Raw genomic sequence first — 16,524 nt, 5'->3', positions numbered from 1 at the left:
ATTCATATATATATATATATATATATATATATATATATGAATAAAGCAACAATGAACAACATTCAATGTCTATTTAAAAGCCAAACGTCCTGTAAACTGAAAACAAGAAAACAATAGTGCAAGGGTGCAGAGGGTCAAAGAGTGCTGGAATAAATATTGAATGACGAATACAATAGATAACTTTCTGTGCGTGAAGTGGGCGGATATGTCTATAATGCATCATTTTTAGGTATGTGGATGTTGTAGCGGTACGGGATCATTGCACAGGGATTGTTTCCTGGCATGACTGATTTAACTGTTGATCGTAGTGATGGCGTGTGGAAAGAAATTGTCCTTGGTCTCTGGTTTTGCTGTCAGTTTAATTTCATTTATACAGCACCAAATCAGAACAGAGGTTATCGCTGAGCGCTTTTCCTCGAGCAGACACTACTCTTTATAATATTATTTGCAGAGACCCAACAGTCCCTCCCAAAACCTCCCTTTCGAGAGGCAGACATTTCGAGCAGAACCAGACTCTGGGTGGACGGTCATCTGCCTGGTGCTGTTACTAACACCCAAGATAGCATCGAATATTTAAATTTGCTTTATTTATTCACAGAAATGTGCTTTCAAAATCAAAAATAGTTCCTCCTCTTAGACAGACTGAGCTGGTGTGCTGTACCTGGAGCAGATGACCTGCTGGGGGGCGTGGCTGAGTGAGGTGACTGTATGGTTGTGACATCATAACCTTAATGAAGTCCTGACGGCCCGTTTTAAAAGGCGCAGTTTCTGAATAGTGTGCATTTCTCTGTGGACTGAGCGTTTGGATATTTCCCCAGTGTTTACACAGCACCTAGAGCTGCCTTATTATCAAACAAGACATCTCACTTTCTACAATTTGATACAATTCTGCCTGGATAGGATGAACCAGACAGTGTCCCAAATCTACACGGGGGACAGAACCATATGTCTTTTATAACAATGGGTATAACAATGGTCCAGAATGTTCGTATCCCTGTCTGTATTTTGGAAGTTGATGGCTGAGGTTTTCTCCGGTTTTCTAAAATCCCCAAGAACGTGCAGTGCAGGGAGTCTGGACGGGAGCTTAAGTGCACATAAAACACATCCTGTAGTCGGGGTATCCAGCTGCCATTGTGCTGTTTGTCATATTTCAGTACCAAGAAACCACAATTAATGAACCGAAACCAGGTTTTCACCCAGGAAATCTACATTTTCTTTCATTTTCACTTTCACCCAGCGAGACAAAACGTGTACGTTTCTGCATCATGCATAGCATTCCGGGCACATACACATAAAAGGAACACTGAGATCAGACCAGTTCTACGAACGAGAAACCCATGAACTCTGCATCCATGTTATCCTTTCGAGAAGCTGCAAAACGTCCGCAAAAGAGTAGGCTGGCTGACAGCACTGAGCATAAACTGAATGTTTCCCTTTTTCGCTTTCTTCCATTTAGCTACGAATGCTAAATCAAATGAATGTTCTGATGGCTTGTCTGAGGTGTCCTTTTCAAACACTTTGGATTCTTCTTTGATTTATATATATATGCATGTATATATATAATTATTCGGAAATGACGGACCCTTAAAATTAAGTGTTTACAAATTGGCTAGAAGCTAGAAAAATCGTTGAAAAACCTGAAACACTACAGCATGCTTTTGTAAAGGGCTGTAAAGTGTGCAGCGCATGATTTGTAATTAAAAAGCACTATTGTTGTCCAGAAATGACAACAACATTTTAATTAGTTTCACAAAGTGTGCATTAATGTGTACTGTATTGATTTCCACTGGGTAACCTGTAGTGTTACCCAGAGATCCATGCTGTCCTGGCATTGTCTGGCCAGAGGTAATAGCCCGTCCCGTGATGCCGATGTATCAGGTGACCTGTGGCGCTGCTGACAAGAAGCAGGCTTTTTAGCATGGAAGTCATCACAGCGCTCTGACCTCCTTTCTAATGAGAGTGACACTGTAATCTCACACCACTGCATGCAGCCAAGGTGAGGCGGGGGGGGGTGGTGACACGGGGTCAGGGAGAACACGAGGAGCTTCCAGCCCACCGATGGTCCACCAGCTGCTGACAGTGGTTAATAGCTGCACGGCCCAAACCCCAACCACCGGGACAGGCGGCAGCAGCATGTGGATGGAGCTCGCCTGACACCAGCTCTGCATCACGACATTGTGAGCACCGATGTCTGGCTCCGTTATGGAGGGATGATTAGGAATCAGCTGTGCACAAATAAGTAACTGCTGGTCCAGACACAGACATGCGTGTCTATGACCGAGGCCTGTGGTGTGGGGGATCCTTCACAAACATTTTACAGATACATTCACTCGAGTGGGAAAGTGCGCGGGATAGCGGCTTCGGGAACATTTCTAGACAATGCTAATTAATACTTAGCACATAAGCACATAAAATATTCCTGGTTCGGGAGATACTGTGATGAGAAAAGTCAGTCAAACTCAAAAGTCAAAAATTGTGTCTATAAAAACCTTCAGAGAGAGAGGTCAACTACTAAGTCCCAGAAAAGCATCCCGTCAGCAAGCGCCCTGAGGGTAAAGTTGAATTGAGTTGAACTGTTGTACCACTAAACTGGTTCAAAGAAAAAAGAAATTGCACACATACGGTATATATAAACTGTGAAATTATGGGAGGGGAAAAATGGTAAAATGTACTGCACTGTCACAGCCCACGTCACTATTCTATACTGATCTATATTGTTTTTGAAGAAAAACCCCAATCTGGATGATCTCTATGATTCAAACCTGCTACGTATGTCATTGTAATCGTGTCTGTCTTCTTTGGCTGCTGTTGTTATGGAAATAAGTAATGACACTGGCTGTTTCAGGACACTGCTGATTAATGACAAACCTTTCAGACGTTTAACATTGCGGCCTTCCACTGTCACCAGCGAGGACTCTTCCTTTCGTTTGTTTCACTTCGTTTTGCCAGAGGCCCTGAGCTTTTTAAGTCCAACTGAAATCACACCTACTCATAAAGTCAAAGAGTCCAAAATCATGACAAAGTGGTTTTCAAATGTATTGGTAATTTCTTTGTGTTGAAAGGAAAAGAAGGCTCCTTTAGCACAATGTGCAAAGAAAAAAGTTCTGGTAACTTTAGCTTACAAGGCAAGGACAGATACTGCTTTGTTTGCAATGGTTCTAAAGAACATCTAGCATCTAAGGCCATGTTTATACATGGTATTAACTTGTATCCTGGGTAGTCGGATCTTGAAGTGGACAGCTCCAAGTGCGATTGTGAACACCTAGCATTAACATGTGTCTCCGCTTGTGTCTTGAGTGACCACTTGTGGGGAATTTACTGTTTATCAGACCACAAATGCGGGTCCACATTCTGGGAAGAACCGCCGCTACTCTGCCTCTGATTGGATAACTCTAACCCTAACCTAAACCAACCTAACCAACGAGTACCAGCCAATCAGAGGCAGAGTAGGGCAGAGCACTACCCCTAACCCTTAGTGGAATGCTTATGGCAAATAAGGCAATTGCGTAACAGGCGGCACTTCACTTCGACCCCTGCTGCTAACATAATGGCGATGGAAGAACATTTTATCAAATCTCTCACTGCCTTAGCAGCTAGACACCGATGGCAGTTGAGCATTGGCAGCTGATGCTTTTGAAAAGGTGCTCCCAGAGGGTGGAAGAACTTTCTGCCTTAAAAGGCTTCCACATATCAGGTGTTCAAATGAAACAGACACAGGCATTACAGGCTCTACCTCCTTCATGGCTTAAACATTAGAGACATCGCAGTCCTGTATGGAATCAGCAAAAGTACAAATGTCCGTAAAATGCAAAGATGGGCTGAAGTAACGTTAAGAATTTGCTTTATTCTAGCCTAATGTGTGCTGTTTGTCTTGTGTTCACGTAGGGATGTAGCCTAGCCTACAGAAGCCCTGAGGGGAGCTTTTTCTTTCATAGACAGACTTTGATAGTACATCCGAAGACATACTGTGACAACACAGATTGGGGTGGGGCAGAGTGTGCAGCATGGTGAAAATATCAACCACTAGGGCAGAAAAATGTGTCTAGTTACGTAACATTACCTGAATAGCCAGACCTTCGTTTGAATGTAGGCTGTCTTGGCTCTTCAGTGTTTTATAGTGGAATATTATTATTATCATTCTTTCTTACCCCATCTTTCTGCCCAAATTCTACCTTTATTGAACCCAGCCGCTGGCAGAAACAAACCTGATGTCATCGACACTATAGTGAATCACCATAGCTATTGACTGCCTGGCTGGAAAGAGAGGCGGGACGGAGGGTTGAAGGCGTGGAGAACGGGAACGTGAATGCTTGCACGAATGTGTTTCTTTTTGTTTATAGAGTTTCAGAAAAAAAACCAAAAAACCTCTTGACTAAATTGGTATCTACAGAATGCTGGGAAGAAGCGAGCGTCACCCTTTCATCCGCCCATACAGAGCAGCTGGAGACGATGGAGGAGTTCGAGAGAGAGGGGAGCAACGCCTCAAGGACGAGCAAACCTTTGAATCCCTGGTATGATTTGTAAGACACACTCTGGAAGTGATGTAATTGCATACTGTTGTTTTATTTATCAATATTATTCCAGGGTATGTCAGTGAAAACATTGACAGGAATAATTACCCTCTCTCATTTAAAAAGGAGGGGTGGTCTCGCACCAATCGCGTAGTAAAAGAGCCAGGCTGAGGCGTCTTTCTGACATCGAGGCCGAGCTACCTGCATAAGAGGATACTTACTGAAACTCAAAACTCTGAAGCTACCCTCAATGCTATCTTGAAAATAAAGTATGAGTGTAACCAAATTCTCAGGGAACAGGTTGGAAACTATATTCATAAGCTCAAGCAAAGACACTGAGTTAGGCGATAAAGCGGTTAAATTGCTCGCTAGGCAGTTAAAAAAGGCGTGCAAGCTACTGGACAAGCTGATCGATGGCAGATTTCTTTTAGCTTTTACAGTCAGTTACACGCCTGTAGGTCGAAGGGATGTGCATGTCGCCGATTTTCTCAATGCACTGGACACTCCAGTTCTTGGTGACGCTGCGAGGCAGGAAGTGGAATTCTAACTTGAAATCAAAAACTGCCATTCGTTCTTTTCCTAATGGCACGGCCTGTGGCCCCGCTGGGTTTGGAATAGAATTTTATAAAGCCCATATAGACATAATTGCCCCCCCTTCACCCTGGATGGTGAATTGCCCGGTGAAAGACGCAATCTTTCCTAATACTTTGTATGATGCTCATATCTGTCTTCTCTTTAAAAAAAATAATAATAATGTTGCGTCTTACTGCCCTCTAAGCTTACTGAGCAGTGATTTAAATATTATTGCAAAAGTTTTGACAAACTGATTAAATGAACATGTTGGTACCTTAATCCACCCTGACCAAACGGGTTTCATTCCGGATACATTCCTCTCCTCTGACACTCGACATGTGTACTCCACCAAGCCAACCTTAACCCTACCCCTAGCCTACTTTCTTTTTTTTGGATGAGTTATGGGCAAAAGGGTTAGATGGGCTTACAGCATGTTCCATCAATGCTAGACCTCAACTGATTCAGTTACTAAGTAGAAAATGGATGAAACTTGAGTGACCAGTTCTGGTACTGGAAATTACCTACGGACTCTTCAGACTCGTCTCAAGTGGCGAGAGGAAAAGGAGGACGTGCAAGTTGGGTCGGTGGCGATGCTGGTGGACCCACAGTCTCCAAGAGCCCTCTGGCTGATTGGAACCATTAAGACCGTCAGGCCTGGGCATGATAACAAGATTCGAGCAGCTGAAATACAGATGAAAAGGACATCTGTCCTTTTGACCTGTGGCTCGTCTGATCCGGCTGTGCTGTCTGTAGGATAGCCCGCGCGCACCAATAGCTTGTTGAGGTTCAGATATAAAGGTAGGTTCAGGTATAGCAATTTGCCGAGCAGAGCCCGCCTGTAATTTACAAATACTTTGACAAGAGATGCATTTCAGTATTTCAGTAGTAAGCCTGAGTTGAGTTGGATGAGATTCAGCAGTGATGCAGTATAGATATATCTTCTTTTTTTTTGCAAATAACAGGTTAACTGGATAACCTTACCTAAATAAAAAGCAACCAAAGATAACTTTAACACATGCCAAGCTAACCGTTAGCTAAGCTAGTCGGCAGTGTCATCGGCCAAGGGTGCCGATTTTACTTGACTTTCAAAGTTTGAAAACTTTGATGCTGGAAACACAATAAACACAACTTCTAGCGTATAAATTGTCTCTCGCCTGCTCCACCATCTATATCAAGTATAGTTCAATGAACCAATGTTGCTCTTTAATTTGGTATCATAAATCCACGGGTTTATGATCAGCTTGTCACAGCAACCGCGCTTCATTGGCAGAATTTATTTGGCCCAATAGAGGCATTACACCATTTCACTACCAACAGACGTGGAGCGGGTGGTGGGAGGGTTCTGTTTGCCATCCAAACAAACAAGATAACCCACATGTGTTTGTGGTTCACGTAAGACCTACAGTATCAGCGGTACAGGTTGACAAGTGTACACACACACACAGGGACGTAAATGTGCACAGAACCAAAAGCATGGAGACTTTGTTCTCCAAACAACAAAGTTTGGAGATGCAGCTTGAGTCACACTGGCTGATGCGTGAAAAGTGCTCATGAATGGAGCTTCAAAGGCAAATAATTCAAATGGTGTTTTGTTTCTCAGCATCTCCCAGATGCTCATGTTTTTCCGGGTGGATATCAAAGACTCCTCTTCATTCCGCCACTTGAAAGGAAACGCCAAAATCAAGAAGTAAGATGAATGGGAAAAAATAAAGATATATTAAAAAAAAGTTACTTCATTATGGACTTCCAGTCTAAAAAAGTTGCAGCGTTGTGTGTGTGTCTGAAGTGTCTGATTCGTTGGCGCCCGCAAATTTACACGCAAAGAAATGGATGATTGACAGCGGTTGTAAAAAGAAATTACACATTACACTGATAAACTGGGATGACTTTGACATCCACACTTTACACATTTTAAAATCCTGTGTAGAGGCGAGTGCCAAAACTGCCATTGCTCTGCTCTCATAATGAAGAGGGATTAGCTTGTATTACACAGCACTGCAACTGAGGTATTAGCATACGGTTTGTATTTTGGAAAACACGTGGCCCACTGATGGGAGTCATTTTCATCTGGTTTTCATGCAAAAAACAATATGTGGAGAGAGGTGTAGAAGGTAGTTGCGGTGTCTTTAGAGACGGCTTTCTATGATCCCAACTCATGCTCTGCCTCCTTCACATGTCACAACATTTGAACATGGTTTCTTCGGAGGACTAAAAGCATGAGCTTTAAAAGGGCCAACAATAACCCTAAAGGCGGTCTACAGACTGGGTTGTCACAGTTTGCTCCTCGGTTCCCCTCAGCTCCCCATGCTCACTTCTCCCAGGCCATTTACTTTCCTTCAACTCTCCGGACCCGCCATCTTTGAACCGTCTACCAGATGGCCTCGCACTTTTGTACTTCCTCATTCACACCACACACATGTTCCCACTCTCCTCATCAGCCCTTCAGTCACCTGCTCACCTGCACCTCATTCCCTAATCACCCTTCACTACAGTTTTTTTTGTTTTGTTTTGTTTTGTTATGCTGGGTTACCTGTTTCCATCTGCCTTACCAGTGTTTTGGACCTTAACTTTTGGACTTTGGAGGGGCTGCATAAAAGTGCCAGTAGAAGATAAATACGGACTTTTTTGATCTGTGAATCGTGCAAAGCTACTCTAATGGAATCCCAGTATAAAGATATAGAGCTGAAATGAGGATAATATGGGACCTTTAAAGCAATTACAAGGAGTTTTTAACTGGTTATGAAAAACCCTCAATTTAATAGTCATGCCTCTTTATGACCTCCATAAGCCAACGAGACCATCAGCGAGAAGATTGGCTATTTCTATATAGTAATTGTTCTGTGCAGTGTTTTAGCACCTCCTAGTGGTGGTTTTGTTTGTACAGGAAGTAGTCTGACTCACTGGATGTAGGTTGCTGGGATAAGTCTGGCGACTATTTCAGACTATTGTCTTTTTTAATAGTAAAAGGGAATTTAGAGACTACACAGGAAGTAGCCTGTCTGTACAGGAAGTAATGTACAGGAAGGGCAATGGGGAACACAGAGGACAAAAAGAGGCAGGTTGAGACAGTAGGCCACTACTGTATTGCTCTTGGATTTCATTTTCTTTTACTTGGTTACAAAAGAGTCTATTTTCATAAACCGCCGGTGAAACGGAGAACAGTACTGCTGCACTGGCCAGCAGCACTGAAGAGAAAAGAGCCACGCAGCCTACCTCTACCTGTGCATGAGGTTGACCTTTCCAATCATAGAATTGCAGACAAGAATAAATTGCTGAATTTCAAACAGTCGTTGCTGGCTGTTCTGTGTTGGCGTTAAATTCAGCTTATTGATAAGCTACCAAGGTACTTGTACGTTTCTACAACGTCTACCACCCCTTGATGGTAGTGCTCTGAGGAGCGGAAGGCTTGCACCTGAATTTAGTTGCATGGATGCTCTTTCCCACCAGCGTATAAAATCATCCGCAACAGGACCATGATCATTGTCACTGGTGTGGAGGAGTCTGTTGCCATGCTGGCTGTGGCAATCGTCGGTATGTAGAATGTAGAGGAGCGGTGAAAGGACATACCCCTGAGGGGACCCCGTGGATGATGACGTCTCCTCGGACACTATGTTAAAATCAAGGACAACGTTTTTTTAACTGCTAAACTGTGGGATTGAATTGTATTAAAAGCTGATGAAATATCAACAAATAGAATCCTCAAGAAGATTTTTTTCAGCAGTTTTTCATGACTAAGGAGGTCGGGGCAACAGGGCAAGTCATTAAGCACTTCGGGGTGATGGTGTTCGGCCACTGTAGACTGTTTCCAAATGTTCTGCACACTCTTTGTGACTCTAGCCTTAATGAGTCAGACTCGACATCAGAGGGAAGATTTTTTTTATGACCAGAATAAGAGCTCAAACAGTAGTACAGGTGGCAAGTCGTTAAACTTCAGCAGGGACATTAAAAGAAAGTTTGGAGCCCTCGGGTGATCCAAGTTACGACCCTCAACTTCCCCCATAAAAACTGTAATTACACGCTTATGCAGGCTTTTCAATTAATACTACACACCCAGTTTGTCGGGTTAGGGTTAGGGTTAGAAGAGCAGTACAAGTATTGTGAAGCTTGAAACTCGCCAAAATGGGGGCAGAGGTGGCCAAAGGTGAGAGAAGCGGGCTCAATTTCCGATTATTTATAGAGCCCCCAAAAGAATCCCTGCACGCTATGCAGAGACACACACACACACACACATCTGTGGGTTTCTCGGGAACCACAAATGATTAGGAGTGAGCGCGACTTCTCCCCTCGACCTCTCTTTGCACAGTAGTTGCTGACCTTTACTGCAGATGTTGGTCACTTGCACACATACATATGTGGCCAGAGGATGCCGGATGAATGAATCATTTTCCTCTCCAACCACTGTTGAACGAACAGGAACTTTCCCAAAACTGTTGTACTTAAAACAGATACTTACTTGTTGTGTGTGTGTGTGTGTGTGTGTGTTACTGGTGAGAAATGTAAGCTCCGTATTGAGCAGTGCTGTGGTTCTGGTAGTGTAATGACAAAAGCATCAAAGACTGAGAGCAGGTGATGTGTATACCTATATCTTAAAAGGACAATTATTTAGCTTTTTTTTTTTTTTTAATGAACAGTTTTTCAGCCATGTGACCATCGTGTGAATTGTCCGTGCCACGTTAAAATCAAACCGCACCACAGGAAACAAAGTGAAGAGGTGTGTTACACGCCAGTGTTGTCCCGCAGAGGGCAGCACAGATCTGAGTGTCGTCGGTTGTCATGAGGAGGTGCAAGGGAGCTTTCCCTTTCCTGAGATGGAGACGCATGAAAAGCACACCTTCACATTAAAACAGTTTTCTGTGGGATAGCCGGCCAGTGGGACACTACTTCGGGACTGTACATTTTATTATATTTGTTACTGACAGTCTGCAAGGGATGGAGTTTGAGATGGAGGCAGTGCTTTAGTATTTAGGCATTTTAATATGACAGCATTAGCTAGTTTGTTCAAATGCTTATGACCTGTGTTTTTTTGTGTTCTGTGTATTTTCAAGCAACAAGTGATCTCTTGTGATCCTCGACTGGTCTCTCTCAGAAGTAAAGGTGCCCAAATAGCTCTTGTGAATGGTGGGATGTGCGCAGTGTGCCTTGACAAAGCAGGCCACTCTTTGAATGTTGCGTCCCACCAACAGTCAACAATGGTTTCTTTTAAATCTTTAAATCTTTCCTGAACTTTAACCGAGTAGTTTTAGTTGCCTTAAGGGTGGCTGTATGATGACTTTTCACCTTCAGACAATTCAATTCAATTCAATTCAGTTCAATTCTTTTTATATAGCCATGAGAGTCAAGCAGGCCCATGATGGCAGCAGCCAGCCACACCTGGGACCACGATCCAGAGGAACCTGCCAGATGAGAAAGCACAAAGAAACTCCCGGGAAGATATAAAGTTAGTAACATGCAATGGTGGGACATGAATGTGCAAAGATGGAGAGGGAGAGAGGAGATCAGTGCATCATGGGAAGTCCCCCAGCAGTCTGGGCCTATAGCAGCATAACTAGTGGGCTGGTCCAAGGAACGCCTGAGCCAGCACTAACTATAACAGTTGTCAAAAAGCCTCCTCTTAAAAATAGAGAGGGTGCCTCTAATATTTCATCAGTGGTTATTCATATTGCTTTACAAATTCCATGCATTAATTGAGTCAGGATGAGACAAAAAAGAAAAGCAAAAAAACCCAACAAACCTTCAATGAAAGAAACACCAAAGTTAAAACATTAAAATGAGATCAATAAATAGTAAATTAAACCAAGGTTCAATTATAGAGAACAGTGAATTAGTCTGTCACATTTTCCAGGCATGTGTCGCATACACAATGAAGCTTCCCCCATGTGTGTGTCGACGCTTGGAACAGCCAGCAGACCCAGAATCCATAACATCTGCCTTGGGGCTGCTGACATCTGAATTTAAGGACCCACAGACTTATTCCACTTCTTGTGTACTTTAGCTACTCATCCACTTTCACAATTATTTTATTTTAATTCATTCATTCTATGTTTATCTTTTCAACTAATCTCTCAAGTAGACAGAAGAGCCTTCCGATGCTCTCTTTGCAAACTCATATCTTCCTTCATGAGCTCTTGAGGTTATTGGACTCCGGCTGGCTTTCCTCCTCCACTGCTGTACTTGGCCCTGCTGTGTCCTCAGGGATGGAGAAATTAGAAGAGGGGTGGCGGTGGTGGTGGAATACCTCTGTCCCATGTGGAAGGAAATTGTATTTACTGCATAATCAACATATGACCTAGATGTGTTGACTTTTCCATTAAAGCAACCATGTTATTTGCATTTCCTAGATGTGTTTCATTATAATCAAATATGGTGAGAGCCAAGGCCATTTTGCTGTGTAGAGCCTGGCAAATTTGCTGATTAGCACTTTTTTATCACAGGGGAGAGACAGTGAAAGTCCTTTTCCCAGGCTCCATATCTGTGTGTTGCCAATCAGGAAGTGTCCTTAGTTAATTAGCGCCTCCAAGTGGGTGAAGGTGTAATAATAATGATAATACTTTTTTCCAGTAAGGCTTCACTTTCAAAGACTGTACCCTAGGTCGGATGCAGTCAGCCGAGCCGCAGTAAGTGTGGTGGCTCCAAGTAGCTATATAGCTAGCTAGCTAGCAACGTCAGTTAGCATCACTAGCGTCATGTGACTTAGCCTATTTTAACAAAACATTGAAGTTTTAAGGCCCTGTGGTTTTTTAACATTTGTATCGTTAGCTATTCGAGTGAGTTGAAACCTGGAGTGCCCATAGGTGGCGATTATTGAACAACACCCAGGTTGTCAGACGGTTATCTCAAGAGTTATGATGTAATGTTGCATCTAGTGTTAAATATCTACAGCTGTGTCTCGATTCAGGGACTGCATCCTTTGAAGGACGCAGCCTCCAAAGGCATGTCCTTCGCAAAGGCAGAACCAAGCGTTGTTAAATGAGACCGTCTGGTTTAATTACAGTTACTTTTAAGGACTGTGGTACATAGCCTGTCAATAAAGACAGGGTGATCATAAAGAAGAGCTAACTAGGGGTAAATCAAATCAAATCAAATTTATTTATATAGCACGTTCAAAAACAACCAGAGTTGACCAAAGTGCTGTACAAAATGAAGTGAAAGTCACAACAAGAGCGAGTAAAAGACATCAGTAGTAAAAACTCTAAAATAAAATGAAAAAAAATGGCACAATAACAACAATAAATGGTAGGGGTGTAACGATTCACCGATACCAATCGGAATCCACGACCCCTGGATCATTCTAAATGTACCATGAACCGGTCGATGGCCCGATCCTAACATTACAAAATCGGTTGACTGAAGCTAATGGATGCTAATTCTGCACAGCGTCTCCACTCTCGCAAAAGGTCAAAGGTCAACGCAAGACTCTCGCATCACGAGAGAAACGTCAGCGTAGTGTTGCTTGCGAGGTAAAAACAAAACATGTCCGACACGGTTCACAGTGCACCACCAAATCTGAAGTTTGGAAGACGTTTGTCTTTCATAAGAAGTAAGGAAAACTGGACCGAAGTCTGGCCATTTGTAAGGTCTATAGAACAGTACAGTGGAAGCACGACATACCTCAACACTCACCTGGTGAGCCAGCATTGTGAAACCTATGCAGGTGTTTCAGTTTAACAAGTGACCCTGTTAACTGGCAGCTTTATAATACGTAGCCGTCCTCGTAGATGCCTTTGTTTAGTTTTTCATCAAAACGTACCCATTTGATTAGTCTTTGGAGTCTTGTTTGATGACACGTGTCCCGTAGGTGACTAACACTCGCATTTTGAACATAGCTTGTTACATAATTCGTTGTCCATCTGTTTGAGCAGCTAAAACACTTGGGATTCCCTGGTCCCAACCGCTTCGTCTTGGTTGGAAATAATGTCGATATACGTCAAACCGAGCGGCTCAGCCGGGATGGGATTACTATGACTTTTCTCAGAGATTGGCCCAACCGTTTTCGTGCAAATCATGAAAGAATGTGCACAATTTTTTACCATTATTGTGTGTGTGGTGACTTAAGAGTCACACGGCCTGGAGTGAAGAGCTGTTGCAAAGCCTTCTTAGAAATGTGTCTTAAACTTTTCATCATCAAAACGCAGGAAAACTTGTTTCCCTCACAGACATGTAGTTTTGGAATGAATTGGACTCACACTTCTGGCGAAATGAGCTTCCAAGTGACAGGAGTGCCGCCAAGCTCCCCTTGGACTCCCAATATAACTAAAGACAAAACATCTCAGATTTTCTCTTGTCTCCTTACATTTGTAGCTCACTGCGGGTTTCTCAGTTTTAGCACCACAAACATTAGGATCTACATCAACCTGTTCGCCAGGGTCTCGATTGGACCCACAGTCTCAGAACTGTGGAGTTTGAGAGGTTGACTCTCCATTAAATTACCGTCTGAGCTGTCTGCAGAGTGCTGCGACTGTATTAACACTGCACCTCCCCCATGCACCGGCTCAAATGGAGATGATAGGAGTTTTTAAACTGCGACAGCTGCTACATAAACATACGATATATCAGCAAAGCCTCGTGCCACTCACAGTTGAAAAAACTATTTCGATGCGACTTGCAGTTCTGGAGCTTAGACCTGCGCTTAATGTGGTCTTTCTGTAACCGTTCATAAAGCAAACATAAAGCATAAATTGTCACCAGATGATCTTTTGACCAACTTCCTTATTACAAGTTCGACGCTCTTTTATGGAACTCGTGGCGTGTGTTGTAATGAGTTGGAAGCAGTGAAAGGGTTAGAGAGAGAGAGAATATATAGGATATATATATATATATATATACAGTGTATGGTGGCTCTGGGGGCGGCATGGCGCAGGCAGGGGGCACTTGAGGCACACAATTTTTTACTTACTCTTATCATTATATTGCTTATATTGTTGTTGTCACTGCTGCTGCTGCACAATATTGAAAATATATAAAATCCGTTAAAGGTGAACTGAGACAGAAGGGACACTGTGAAGGGTACAGTCAGCTGACCAGTGTCACACTTCTGCTTCCTTTGTGGGGAGGTAGGTGTAATTATGGGGATATAATGATGTCCATTTCAGACAGTGAAGTGATGCTATTGGCTGTTGAGCAGATGACCCTGAGCTGCTTGCCAATGGGGCATCCAGGGCTCCTTTCTTTCGAGATGTTAACATAAGCAGCGCAAGGCTCCATCAGTGGCCCCTAGATGCTGCAGGTTCAGGGTTAACAGAGGCCGCTGGGTGGACTCGAGACGGGTTCATGGTTGGCGTCTCAATGCCGCGTCACGTCACTGACGGGAAAACGTTAAAGTCAGACCAGAATAAACCGGCAACAGCTGTGTGTTTACAGTGAACATTGGGATCATCTGTCCCACTTGAGTAATCTTAAAGTGGACCTTATCTGAGATCAGTTGTGCGGTTTATGCATTCCCACAGTCCAACAGTTGGAGGGAAAAGAACAATACATCAACCGCACGGTGATTAGAAAAAGAATAGCTGGTCTGTTCCACTTCCATCGGCAGATGATGGTGAACATGCGAAATAAACTGAGTGAGGAGAGGGCTGACTCACTGGTGGGACTAACTGCCGGCCCCGGCGGGCTAGAGGAGTGAGAGCGACTGGGTGATAGGGCTGCTGCGGCTGGAGAGACAGATTACAAGCGCTCCGTGCACTGACACTATCAAAAGGACTCAATAACCCTGGGTCTTTCTGCTCGGCCGAATCTCCCTGCTGGTGACAATTGACAAAGATCCCGCACAGGCAGCTCACTCACTGTCTGGTTGAGGCAGCCACAGAGCATGGCCTGGTCTCCCTTCCAACAACTCTGGACAGGTGATCAAGCAAACAAACTATGTAATAATTGATAATCAGTCCATCAGTTCATATATTACTTCAATTTGTCACGGCCTTCTGCATGCATGGTTACTTAGCTGCCGCGAATAGCTGCTTAGCTGATTCACCCAGGCCACCCACTGGCCGAGGTAACACAACCCAAGCCATGTCCCCTTCAAAATAAAGTAGGATACCGCTAATCTGCTCTGCCAAATACATTTTGGAGGAAATGCCGACAGAAGTGAGACTACTACTTGTGTGAGGTTTTCTAACGCTTGACCACCATCTTCCTCCGACCTCACCCACGTGGATCTTGTGCCTAAAGCTAAACAAACCTCAACCATGGTCATATATGTCATTCTTATAGCGCTCAACGCTTGTTTTTGGAAGGCACCAGCAAATCTGATAGAAAACACTGATGTGGGCAACGACAAATGTCCAGTTTAGTTTAGTTTGGAGGACTTGTTGAGCTGTACCCAGTGCTTACCTTTTTTTAAACAAATAATATTGAATTGAATTAAGAGTTAAGACTTTCACGGCTGGTCCTTTGACTTTATATATCCATTCAGGTGCGTATTATTGTGTGTGTATTCTTTGCAACACGCAAATCAAGAAAGCTGTTTAACTGTATAGTGGAATGTGTCCTCCGCTATTCCTTTATATACGAGGAACTTAATGTGTTATGTTGTTTTTAGGTAAGATTTAACAAAGACCAAGCACCTACCTCCATATCCATTCTACCAAGAAGTGTATATTTTATGTAATAGGCAGTGTCCATTGTGCAGACTCTGTTCCGTACCTGGAAGGGTTTTGGATGGGAAGTTTAAACTTTTGCGTTTAGAATGGCTGCCAGTGTGCAAATGACTCAGTATAACCAGCAGAAATGCGTTTCTGTCAAACACACGGATTTGTTCACATTAGACTTATTGTGTTGATATATTATCGCGCACATTTCTAGACAGCACGTTAGTAGCTCTCTGCACAGACACTGAGGCAGCAGCCCCAACCAGTACTACTACTTTACAATGCTTTATATGATCACCAAAAGCTGTCAGCTTGCCTTTATTTAAGCTGCGTGTCTGCTTATGAGCGCGCGCGAGTGGATGTCATAGCCAGTTATCTGTGAGCCGGCTGCACGGCAGCTCCAGTTGATGCCATTGGTCGCTAAGAGTTAAGCCCAGAGCTCCACTGGGAGACAAGTTTTGCGGAGAAGAAGCCAGTTTCGCGGAGAGAGAAGAAGATCAGCTGCAGCAGGAGCTCCTCCCAAGATACTCTGCAGACAGGCTGCAGATAGAGGAGGAGGAGGAGGAGGAGGAGGAGTAAACACACACACACACACACACACACACACACACACAAGAACTACCAAAGAGACTTTCTTCCACACATGCACACTCATTTACTGACGAGAGTTCATTAAGGCAAAAAAAGAAAGAAATAAACATTGAAACCAGAGGCCAGATAACTGTTCTGGGGACGCTCCAAGTGAAGGACACAGGCAAAGAATGGAAATGCATGTGACTTCAGCTGTGTGGCTTCGATCTGCACAAACCTGTTGAAATTGGCACTCAACTGCGTCAGGCGGCCAGCCAGCACGCCAG

The sequence above is a fragment of the Enoplosus armatus genome, chromosome 3, assembly GCF_043641665.1.
Source record: "Enoplosus armatus isolate fEnoArm2 chromosome 3, fEnoArm2.hap1, whole genome shotgun sequence".
Taxonomy (NCBI): Eukaryota; Metazoa; Chordata; class Actinopteri; order Centrarchiformes; family Enoplosidae; genus Enoplosus; species Enoplosus armatus.
Note: the sequence above shows the minus strand (reverse complement) of the source record.